The sequence below is a fragment of the Kogia breviceps genome, chromosome 13 (genome assembly GCF_026419965.1).
Source record: "Kogia breviceps isolate mKogBre1 chromosome 13, mKogBre1 haplotype 1, whole genome shotgun sequence".
Classification (NCBI taxonomy): domain Eukaryota; kingdom Metazoa; phylum Chordata; class Mammalia; order Artiodactyla; family Physeteridae; genus Kogia; species Kogia breviceps.
In genome coordinates this window covers 29,487,544-29,500,288 of record NC_081322.1, presented here as the reverse complement: position 1 = coordinate 29,500,288, position 12,745 = coordinate 29,487,544, and the positions used below count along the sequence as shown (strand labels likewise).

The following is a 12,745-nucleotide window of genomic DNA, read 5'->3' as shown; positions in this document are numbered from 1 at the left end:
AAAGGATATATTACTCCTTAGGTCCAGAATCCCCTGGTTGGAACTCAAAGCTCATGATTGATGAAGATAGTGAATCTGTATATAACAAGACTCTGTTCATTGCTTTGTGTAACAGGTCTCTTGAAAACTTAGGGGAGTTTTGTTCTGCATAACTTTGACAAGAGAACTAGCATACGGATGTGCTCTGGAGCCATTTTCAATGCCCTGAAGCAAATAGGAAGGCAAGATTGATGCCTTTACCAGATAAAATCTTTCAGAAGACTTGTCCCCTTAAAGTTTGTCTGCATTTGATCTGATAACAGGCAAACAATTTCACTTCACCTTAGGAAGCAAAGACAAGAAACAAAAGTAGCACTTCCCTGGTGGCGCAGTGGTTGAGAGTCCGCCTGCTGATGCAGGGGACATGGGTTCGTGCCCCGGTCAGGGAATATTCCACATGCCGCGAAGCGGCTGGGCCTGTGAGCAATGGCCGCTGCGCCTGTGCGTCCAGAACCTGTGCTCCGCAACGCGAGAGGCCCGCATACCGCAAAAAAAAAAAAAAGTATAATTTCTCTCATTCTCTTTGAAAGATTTTCTTTTCTCTCTGTTTAAATGAGACTATCTCCTTCAGACAGTGTAATATATTGGGGGGGAAAAGTCCCAGATTTCTATTATATATACTCTATGACCAGACCCATGGAATGAGGCTCATCTGAAGTAGAAGTTACCCCAAGGATAACTCACTATCAAGTTTATTCAAAGCAGTTAAGCCTCAAGGAAGCAGGGCTCTCCTCACTTTCCTTTAGAGTCTAAATTTAACAACTATTTCAGCCTTCAAATGACTTTAGGTTAAAATGTTTTCTTGTTGTTACCAAGTCTGCTGACTTTGAAAATCATATATCCAAAATATCAATTAGTGTTCTATGTGATATCTGCAAATCTAAATTATGGAATCAAACTTTTCCTTTCTGTAGCCACACTGATAAAGATAAAGTCATTAGAAAGCTGATATCAGTGGCACAGCTCAAATCTCAAGATGAATTAAGTACCTTACTATTATAAAACTTCAAAATTTAAAACAGGAACAAAGTGGGAGTTGCCCAAGTGTTATCTTGCCTTTTACCGCAATCCTAGGGAATTACGTGCTCCAACGTAATATAGAAAGGTATATTCTCAAGTACACAAAGGTTTTAACTGATCATGTATCTGGAGTATTGTGGAAAGAGGTAGGTGGTCCTTCTTTTGTGCGCTGCAGGTGGAGTACAGGTCAATTTTCAGTGGCTCGTCGATTAGGTGCTACTCTGAGCTGCTGGTGTTGGCACCACCCCCTTCAATCCATCCTAGACGCGGCTGCCAGAATAAATCCCCAAAGAGCAGCTCTTGTGCTGTCATTCACCTTCTCAAAATCCTCCATGCCCGTCCAAGGCCAATGATCACAGGCTATGACAAGTATCCAAAGAGCTCCATCATCTGGGGCATTATTGCCCACTGTTCTCTTTGACACACTTGGCTGAAACCAGCACTCTGCTCAGTAAGTGCCTCACACCTCCCCCACCCTGGGCTTTTCCTCACATTACTGTCTCTACGTGTAATGCTGGATTCAACTCCCCACCCCCCAATTCTCACACTTTGATAGTCCGGCCTATCAAGAATGCTACTTTCTATACAGTGACTTCTTTTAATATAAAACTGCAACATCTTTAATTCAGATTTTGTTTGGCATAAGGAAATACAGACTTTAATATATAACAATGAATATGCCCTCTAACAATGTATACATAAATATATTAGGTGCATCGCTCTTTACTTGATTCAATGGTTTTTGTTTTTGCTTTTACAATGACTTCTTGATCCCTGATCGCTTCTTTCGAATTCTCATGGTGCTTTATCTAACAGTCTCTAGCTTACACCATTTTTTCTCCTATGTTGAGGTTATTATTGGATTATTTCTTATCCCTCCTAAAAGAATCAAGGTTTAGGTGGGCAGAGATTATCTTTTGCTCTAGAAATATAATTATTAAAAATTCAGGCAAAGAAAGGTTTGCTTTCTATGGAACTTACAGCTGCATTATTGTCTAGCAATGTCTATATTTCAATAAGGTTTATTCTTGGCTCTGATGAGGATTGTGAATAACTGAGTTATGCCTGATGTTGATAACATAGACCTGATTTGAGGCAATCAAATTTCAGCAACTTAGTAAACTAAGAGTACTTTTTCAAGAAGGGTTATACTGAGAAGACATTGTTTTAGGCATTAAAAAAATCTGCCCATTTTGGGTTGCAAGGCATGGCGGGATAAATTTTAAGTCAATATTTCCATTTTATACCCAAAATGTTCCACTGTGGTTTCCAATAGAGTCTTTTTTGTCTTTTGTCGGTTGCATGTCATCTAAATTAGTAATCATGTTGCTCATTAAAACAAATGCACTCTGTCAGTGGTAGAAGAATTAAATTCAATTTAGCAAACATGCATGGAGTACTGACTGTGTAAGATGATGTTAGGGAATTAAATTACATAATGAAAGCAGTCTATTCATTCAAGTGGTTCAAAATCTAACAGCCCAAGTTTTAAGCCAGTCACACAAAAGCAGTTGGTGAACATTTTGTCAGGATTTGTGGGATGTATTGAGTCAGAATAAAGACATTTGTTTAAATTTTCATTTATTTATACCATTGTAGGAGTACTTATTTGATTTTTTTTCATATTTAAACGTCTTTTCAACCCTATTGCACAATATGTACCTAGAGCAATCTAGATCTTAAGCAATACAAAATTGTTACAACCTGAGCTTCCCCAAAGCTACTCTGAGCTTTGAAATATTTCACTGCCCTCATAGGGTCAATGAAGGTATCAGGAACTCAGGAATAAATAGTCTTCATAGCACATTGCCATAGCTCAACTAATTATGCCATGTAATTTTTACTAAAAGCAAAATGGTAAAATTTGAAAAAGCTAGCATTCGGAGTCTGCTTTTTTATTTTATTTTTTTCTGAGTCTGCTTTTGATGCACTACAGAGAACTCAAACTTCATCCACCTCAATGATGGGACTTGTTTGATGATGGTTTATTTGTGTTTTGATTATTTGGATTCGGTGGGAGATGTTGCTTAGCGTCTATCCTACAAACTCCTAAGAATTCTATGGAGCTCTTAGAAGGAAATAATTTTGGAAATAGGAGGGACTGGGCGCTCTATCTAGCCCAAATTTCTCTTTCTCCAGGTAAGATTCTGAGACCTCCAGTGGTGAATTGCTCAAGGTCATTTGTAATTGTGACTAGAACTTACCTTCTCACATTTCTAGCTTAGTGATTGATTAGTCCACTAGGAGAAGTGGTTAGAAAGAATTCTAGTTACCATCAGCTTCGTGAGGTATGTGGTAGATTAAAAATGGTTTTTAATGAAGGACCAGCCTTCAGTTAATTTCACATGTGCTGCCCAGCTTCAACACTTTTTTTTCAACATAAATGTTTCTTTTGAAGGCTTTTCTTTGTAGTTGTCTCTAAAACTAATTTTTCCTTCAGTGCTCTTTATCCCATGTTCAATGGTTCTTTTACCTTTATCTCATGTAAAACCATATCAAATGTACTTTTTTTTCCCCTAAAATATTAACTATATCTCAGCCACAGAATATCTTTTATCTAGCATGGCTGTGATATCTTCAAAGCATTCCTGCAGATGAGTTATGCAAGCTTGGATCCATCGTGACTAGCTATCTTCAAGTGATGCTTTAGCACTTTGTATGAGATGATTGTTTGACTAACACCCTGGTGTCTTCCATCATTTCAATTAGTACAGGAAGGCTGGAGAGAGAAGAAATCTTCACCTGGGGTACTACTAGTTGTAAATTTTTATATTGCTTTCAGACATAAGAAGTCTTCTGTCTTTAGGTTTAAGATCTATAATTATATGCTTCCTGAAACTTAGTTTTTCTCAGAAGACACGTCAATATCTTTAGTGTTTCTACATCCAAAGGTTGCTTATCCTCTTGTTTTGCTTTAGCATAAAGATAAGAATTGTAGGTACTTGAACAAGTCTGGAGAAAAGATTGTGCTGCTCTGATATTGGATAAGAAGAAAAAAGGAGAGTTGATTTATCTCCTCTGTGAGAAGGTAATTGTGTTTGTACTGATTGTTACTCTTTGGCCTGTGAATTCTTTCCTCTCTATTTAATTTCTGGAAGAGAGGTATTTGCTTATAAGATATTTTATATTTTATTATGAAATAATAAGAGCACTAAAGCAAGTTTGATTAAATTATAGCTATCCAAAGACAGAGAATTTTTTCAGTTCCAAATTCAGTGTTATACAATAGGGCCTGTCAATGAACAGTAATAAACACCATGGTTGGAGCAGACCCATGAGCATATTTAGCTGGCTCATGGATGCATCCTTTGAAATAAATTTAAAATTCATTTTATCATTTTATAATAAAATAAAACTTTCACCAAGTAGTAATGCTGTTCTATGGTGACACAGAAAAGTATGAGAAGGTACATAAAATAGACAATTAGAGATATTCCTTTGGCTTCTTTCTTCAGCAAAGTGGCTCCAGAATTGATTTATTCCTCTTAAATGTAGTTCCAAAGGAGAAAAAGCAAAGAATATTTACCATATTCATGTTGCATCAAGATAATTTTTTTTACTATCATCAAATTAGTCTATTCTTAAGAAATATAGGCATTTAAACGGGATTATAAAGATAGGATCCCTTATGTTTTCCTTTGCAGTTTCCAAATTTGTCATTTTGTGTTTAAATTAGAGCCACATTTTAGATTTGTTGTGTAAAAGTTAACCACCATCATTCATTAATAAATACTTTCCAGTGTTGATTGCATGCTAAATAATAAAGTAGATAGAAAAGCTCTTGAGTTGTCTACAAACCAGTAGTGATGGGATACAAACAAAAAAAAGGAAATTAGAATTGTCTTTGGAACTATGATTTACTTAAAACATATTTCTGGATCCTAGGTAAGAGGGACCATATTAAGCTACTCAGAAAAAAGGTACAAGCTGCATGGTCCACAGTAGCCCCTGCCATTTAGAACCTCACATATAATGAAATAGGCAGATCATTTCTCTTCTGCTCAAAATCAGCCAGTTTCTCATGTCACTATGAGTAGAAATCAAATCCTTACTGTGACCTTAAGACCTACCAGGCTTAATAGAATAGGCACCCCTCCCTTACACCCCATCCCATCCTTGCCATCTCTCTGATGTGCTCTTTCAGCATAAGCTTTCTCCCTGTACTGCAACTAGCCAGGGACATGCCTGCCTCAGGACCTTTGCACGTTGCCTAAGGGCTTTCTTCAGATAGCCACAAGGGCAGCTCCTTAACTTTATTCAAATCTTCACTCAAAGCTCTCCTCAGTGAGGTCTTTTTTGACCGTTATCTTTAAAATAAAAACGCAACCCCACACTTCACATTTTCTACATATTTACCTTCCCTAGCATTTATTAACATACAACATACTATATATTGTACTTTATTACTTACATTTATCTTTTTCAAATAGATTGCAAGATCCTTGATGGAAACTTTGCCTTTCACATTCTTTACTGTGTTCCCAGTGCCTGAAACACTGCCTGCCATACAGTAGGTACTCAGTAAATATCTGTTTAATGGATGAATAGTAAGACAAAAAAAAAGTGTGTTCACTAATAGCTATGACAAAATAAAGAAATTATGAATATATAAGCAGAGGATGGATTTAGTCTGCAAGTTATGGGACTCTACAGATCTGTGTTTGGGGATGGCCTTCAGCAAGTGGAATCCTTTCAATCTCTGTTGCATTTTCTATGAAATGGGCTTATGTGGTTAATAAACTGCCTTCTCTCTCCCATAAATACCAATGGCAGAGTGCTATTATTTCTTTAGATCTTTTTTTCATTTTAAAGAGAAGGTAGGAGTATATCTATTCTTTCCTGAGAGTAATTATGAAAATGCATCTTCAATTGTTATGAATAATTCCACTTAAAAATATGCAATGTTTGATAATAGATCTTAAATATGAAATTAATTTCTTTTCTTTTATAATCAGCCTCCTCCTATTTGGAGTCTTAATAGCTGAAATAACAGAGATCCATCGTGTTTTCAATCAAATTAGCAAGCAGATTTCCTCCTTTATTGCCCTTCCATAAAAATCTATTTAGCATAAAATAAGGAGTTAATTAAATAATTTATTTATTTTTGCTGTGTTGGGTCTTCGTTTCTGTGCGAGGGCTTTCTCTAGTTGTGGCAAGCGGGGGCCACTCTTCATCGCGGTGCGCGGGCCACTCACTATCGCGGCCTCTCTTGTTGCGGAGCACAGGCTCCAGACGCGCAGGCTCAGTAGTTGTGGCTCACGGGCCTAGTTGCTCCGCGGCATGTGGGATCCTCCCAGACCAGGGCTCGAACCCATATACCCTGCATTATTAGCAGACAGATTCTCAACCACTGCACCACCAGGGAAGCCCTAGCATAAACTAAGGATGCTGTAACATTTCCAGGCAATATTTGATTAAGTACAGACTTAAATGCTTCCAATTCTAACCAATTATTGGAGGGTGCATCTAATTATATCTTCACTTGTAATTCAGCGATCTGTTTTCCAGTTGTTTCAATCTGGCATATCACTCTTGTCTCCTCTCAGCAGAAAAAACTTACAATAGCCCTGCATAGCATTGATCAAGCAATTTCCCTAAATGAATAACTGGTGCTCATTATAGGCAACACTGGAAGCTGCAAACAAATATCATCATTCGTTCAACTAATTTGAAAAACAATCACTAAGGAAGAAAGAGGATTAGAAATTAACTTCCCACAAAAGTAAGTCACAGATGATGTAATAAACAAGTTCCATTACTCTGTGTGTGTGTGTGTGTGTGTGTGTGTGTGTGTGTGTGTGTGTGTGTGTGTGTAGGTGGGCACGCATGCGTGTATGGCTAAAGGTCCCATGTTGTGAAAACATAGCCAGGTGAGGGGATGGAAGGAGAGAGAGGTAAACAGGAGACCCAGTTTGGAGGGGAAGAGCACACTGCTTAAGAGGTACATTTCACTGTTTATCTGAAAAGCCTCACCTCATCACTGGCTAAGTCAAGGCTTTCTGAGACAGGTGCACAACTAGAGTTAGCTGTCTCCAAGTGACAAAAAGCAAAGCAGAGAAGGTGGGCAGGGAATCTGCTTAAATTATTTAAATGATGTCCCTTCACGATCCTCTGTCATAAGACTCCTTCCTGGCTTCTAACAGGGCAGTGTGGTTCCCACTTAACTTCTTTGCTCAAAAAGACCCATGATTAGGCTAACCTGTCTAAAATTTCAAAGCACCCACTAGGTTTATATCTTTATAGTTTAAAATAATCTTGTTGAAAAAATATTGGTGGTACAACAGCTGCTAATGGCCCTGTACTCAGCACTGACAAAGACTAAGGCTAGGACATGCCTGAGGACTAAAAGTTGAGGTATGGGGAAGAAAAGGGTGTACTAAAAAGCAAGAAAGAATATAGGAAGAAAGCAAGGGAAAGAGGGAGAAAAAGATGGATGGAGAGGGACGATGGGATGAAAGAAAGAAAGGAATGAAGAAAGGGAGGGAGGAAGAAAAGAAGGAAAGGAGGAGCTACATGACTTACCTGCTTTTAAGAAATTATCTCCTTGTCTAACCATTAACTTCTATCTTATTGGGGCACTTCTCATCCTTGCACTCTAGCCATACTGAAATGCTTCCCGTTTTCGAAGCACATAGAAGCTGTTCCTGTTCCATTGCCTCTGTTCACTCTCCTCTCTCTCTGTCTGGAATGCCACATTCTAGCAAACACTTCCTAAATCTCCAGACTTTTCCTGCCCAGTCCATGCTTGGTGCCTACACCATCCCCACTCCACGTCTCTATCCCCACTCCACGTTTCTATCTTAATGCTTGAAATAAATTTGGCAAGTATTCGTTTGCCTGTGTTCTTTCCTTCCTTGGGCAAGAACCCACTTTAGGCAAGAGGCTTATCTTTCTGTTCTTGTTTCTCCAGTACCTAGCGCAGTGCCTGGCACATAATATACACTCAGTGAATGCTTATTGAATTACCGCCTGTGAAGGAATCCTTGACTTTTCTATTTTATAGGTGAAATAATAGCATAGGTAGCATTTGTGAGGGCTCCTGTGCTCCTTGGCACTGAGCTGAGCAATTACATTCAACACATTTCATCCTCATAACCAACTTACAAGGAAATGTCATTTAGGACCTGCATTTTCCAGGTAGGGACCTCAGGTTTAGAGAAGTTAAGTAATTTGTCCAAGGTCATGCAACTACAAACAATGCATGAAATTAAGCCAGGAGGCAATGTAGCACATAAGAGCACATTCTTTGGAGGTTAAAATGGTCTTGGCATCATTACTAGCTGTGACATTGACTACTTATGCCAATGCCAACTAAAAATTGGCACTTGCCACCTGTTTCTACAAGGATGAAGTCACTAGTAGCCACTGCAGCCGCTGACCTTCAACGCACCCTGAAAGGAGTTCAGGGTGGAGATCAGAAATGAGGCACTCTGTGCTCTGGGAAAAACTGGCTGAACAGGCTTTCAGACAGACATTTTCAGGAGATTTTACAAGCCCAAATTCTTGAGTCTTCTCATAAGAGAGAAGAGAGTGGTGATATTGACATGCTATTCCCTACACATGATATGTGTATTTTAATGAGATTTTTGAGGATTCATATACAGAATAATTTATCATGATCCTCCTGGAAGCTAGTCCTTTCTGTAAAATTTTCTGAATAACCTGCAATACTTATCCCATAATAGACACAGATACAGAGAAAATAAACCACTCAATTGGGGGTGGGACAAACACAAAAGAGTAAAAGGACAAACAGCCTCTGATCTTGGATAAGGTTCATTTAGTTGTGCTATGCTCATTCATGATGAACCTTTAAGTAGCTCCTAATCCAAGTCTGTTTTGAGTCTGATCATTTTCCTCCCTTGCAGATCTTCTAGAATTTGATCTTTTGTTCACTTTTGGCAAAGTGCAGCCAGATTTTTCTCTCAGATTCTGACTTTGGATAGGACACTGACATAGCTCAGCCCTTTTCTGGTTGTTGACCTTATTTACAACATCATTTATTTTTTCCTATTTATGGTGGGAAAGAAGATAATTAGATTACTATTACAAGTACAGATCAATCTTGCCTTTAGTATCATTTTTTAATATAAGAGGAAGCTGTACAGATGAATTTAGGAACTAGAAATTTGCCTTAGGAATAGAAAATTCTAATGGGATTGATTATCTTTGCCATCTTCCAACACCTGGCTCCATCCCTGAAATTTATAGTTTTTAAAAGGATTTTACAGCTTTGTAGGCAAGTTTATGAGCTATTTGTACAAACTGTTGGCCTTACCTCTGACACTACCATTAAAATATCCTTTCGGAGATATACATATATTGTTTAGATATGTTTGGACTACTCAATCCCTACAGAAGAGTTGGGATGTAAAGTGGAGGAGGGATAAGATTAGAACTTGGAGAGGGGAAGCTAGCACACAGGGAGAGGGACGTTATGAATTGTAATAAAAGTAGTCAAATCATAACCAGCTAGATCTTAGGACAACGAGGATCTGGAGAAGTAATATTGATAGTATGCCATGAGTTGGATCCCAGCAAGAACCGGTCTACCACTGTCAAATTCCCCAGATTTCCTGGGTTCTCAGCTTGTAACATAATCCTAGAGCTCTCTCTGTAATTTGGGGTGAGTTAGTTCTCCATGCTTCCTATCCCTGCCATCCTGGATTGCCACATAAAATGCAAGCCCCTGAGGCTTCCCTGGTGGCGCAGTGGTTGAGAGTCCGCCTGCCGATGCAGGGCACGCGGGTTCGTGCCCAGTCCGGGAAGATCCCACATGCCGCGGAGCGGCTGGGCCCGTGAGCCGTGGCCGCTGAGCCTGCGCGTCCGGAGCCTGTGCTCCGCAACGGGAGAGGCCACAACAGTGAGAGGCCCGCGTACCGCAAAAAAAAAAAAAAAAAAGGCATGCCCCTGTGAAAATCCACCCTTTCTTTTCCTTTTACCCCCCGCACTGCTCTGCTACTCCTTTCCTGTCTTTTGACCCAAACCCCTGCATCTGCTCTGTGCCCTCTGGAACCCTTGCCTTAAATTCCAGGTTTGTACTTGAGGCTCCTCATTTTCCTATACCCTACCAACCTTAGAATCCTTTCTCCCCAATACCCCTCTACTTTTTATCCTCTATCTTTGGGTAGAATTTTATGTATTTGATGCTCTGGCTATCCAGGTAGATAACTTTCTATTTTTTCCCCTCCACCATCTACTTTCCCACTTCCTGCTTTTTGTTTTCTCACAAACTCTGAATTCTTTGGCATGTGACTCTCAGCTCTGATTAATTAAGTAATTATTGAAGTATAGTTGATTTACAATATAGTGTTAGTTTCAGGTGTAAGCAAAGTAATTCAGTTATATATATATATATATAATATATATGTATGTTTTCCAGATTATTTTCCATTATAATTTACTACAAGATATTGAATACAGTTCACTGTGCTATACAGCACTATTTACAATAGCCAAGACATAGAAACAACCCAAGTGCCCATCAATAGATGACTGGTTTAAGAAGATATGGTATATATATGTATATATATAATGGAATACTACTCAGTCATAAAAAAGAATGAAATATTACTATTTGCAGCAACATGGATGGACCTAGAGAATATTATACTAAGTGAAGTAAGTCAGACAGAGAAAGATAAATGTCATTTGATATCACTTATATGTGGAATCTAAGAAATAATACAAATGAATCTATATGCAAAACAGAAACAGACTCACAGACATAGAAAACAAACTTATGGTTACCAGAGGGGAAAGGAAGGGGGAGGGATAAATTAGGAGTATAGGATTAACAGATACTACTACACATAAAATAGATAAGCATCAGGTTTTTTTGTTTAAACTAATCCTGCCCTAACTGAGGGCAACCACGGTGTTCATACAGATAACACATTCAACCTGATGGCCAATTGGTTGCTTAACCATGTCACCTCCAATGACCTCCATCTGCAAGCTCCTTTAAGCATCATCCTTATGGCCAGTTACCATGACCTACAGCTTTGCTTCTGAAATATTAATACTCAAATATCCTGTAACTTCTTAGACTCCCACTTTTCTCACTGCCTTGCTTCCACTGCATGTGCTATTGAATTTGCTTGAGCTGTAAACCTTCTGATTTCTTTGTCATCCTCTTCTTATCTATTCCATTCCTTACTTAGACATTATCTCACCAAAACTCTCAACTTCTCGACACCTTGATCCTGGGTCAATCCAACTGTTTTCTCATCTACTGCACTCAGACCGCTGATCACTTATAGAGAAAAACATGCAACCAAATACTGTGGTGTCAATACAGATCCATTGTTCCTAACTCAACTGGGTCCTCAATAGCCTGACAAAAAAGTCCCTAGTCACTCATCCATTCCTCAGAATGGCTCCTTCATAATCCCCAGAACTTTCCTAAAGCTGCTATGTTTTAAACTTCTTTTCATTCTAAGCAGAAGAAATTGCCTTCTACTCCAAAGAGAATATAAAATCTGACAGATGGGAAATCCCTCAATATTATGCATTTAAACTTAACAAGTTATCTGCATGTGTATTTATCATTACCATTTTTCCTTTAGTCACTGTGAAAGACAGATCCCTCTAGATCCCGTCTCTCCCTGCTTCGTCATGAATCTGAGTTAATCAGGGATCCCTTTACCAGTATTTTCTGTGTTTTTCCTCTTTACTGGCCCTCTCCCACCTTAAATATAAAATAAAGGTGGAACAAAATCATATTCTCTACCTAAGTATCTGTTATTTACTATCTTGTTGGCACTATCCTTCCTAAGTTAAAAATTGCTCACATTTGTTAACTCCACTTCTGCATCTCACACCTAATCTTTTATCTGGTTTTTGCCTTGAGGGCAACTGTAGTGTTCATACAGGTAACACAGCTATGATCACTAACAAGTGATTCATTACTAAATCCAATGGATATTTTTAATATATCTCCTACTGAACCTTTCTGTCCTGTTGATAATTACTCCCTCTTTCTCGATACTCTCCCTACACTTGGGTTCTATGACCCTGCTCACTTATGTTTTTCCACCTGAAGAGTCTGCTTAGTTATCTAATACTAATTTGTTGCTGTTGTTTTCCCTATAGTTCACATTCTGACTACTGTCTCTGAGTGCCTTCCTCCATTCCCATCATTTTACCATCTATTTGCTAGTATGTATCTGTAGCTTAGGTCTTTTTCTGGAATTCCATGGTTCTATACCCAACTATACACTATGAATATTTTTCTTGATTTTCTGCAGGTATCTCAAACTCAACACACATGGAAACAGATTTTCCATTTTATTCTGTCTGTTTCTGATGCTCCTTTTTATGTGCCTGATCTTAGTAAGTGGCTCCAATATCCACTAAGTACCAAAACCGTAAACTTGACTCAGTCTTGAATTTTAATCCCTAACATTCATCCAGGCTTCAAAAATCCTGTCACTCCTTTCTAATATACTTTTAATCTTTCTGTATCTTTTCAGTATGATTATAACTACTTTTGCTCAGTTTTTTTCTTTTCTTTTGATTACTGAAAAAATTCCCTGAGTAGGTCTTGAATCCCTCCTTCACATTGCTGCCAAAGTGGTCATTCTAAAAAGAAATTTTGGAAAAGTTCCAAACTTTTCAGAGAAGCATAAAAGGACCCTTCATAATTTGGATGCTGTTTGCTTCTGCAGTCTTACTCCTACTGCTT

At 38.5% G+C, this 12,745-nt stretch overlaps 1 protein-coding gene across 4 annotated transcripts in view; it reads right to left on the bottom strand.

The window, feature by feature from the left end:
* The window catches only part of FUT9 (fucosyltransferase 9), a 178,953-nt gene that overhangs the window by 44,620 nt on the left and 121,588 nt on the right, over nucleotides 1–12,745 (bottom strand). The window contains exon 1 of one of the 4 annotated variants that reach the window (XM_067011493.1): nucleotides 322–382. The exons of the other annotated variants lie outside the window; for them this stretch is intronic. The gene's annotated coding sequence lies outside the window, so the exon portion shown is untranslated. Of the gene's footprint in view, nucleotides 1–321; nucleotides 383–12,745 lie in introns of those variants that run through there. 4 annotated transcript variants of the gene reach the window in all.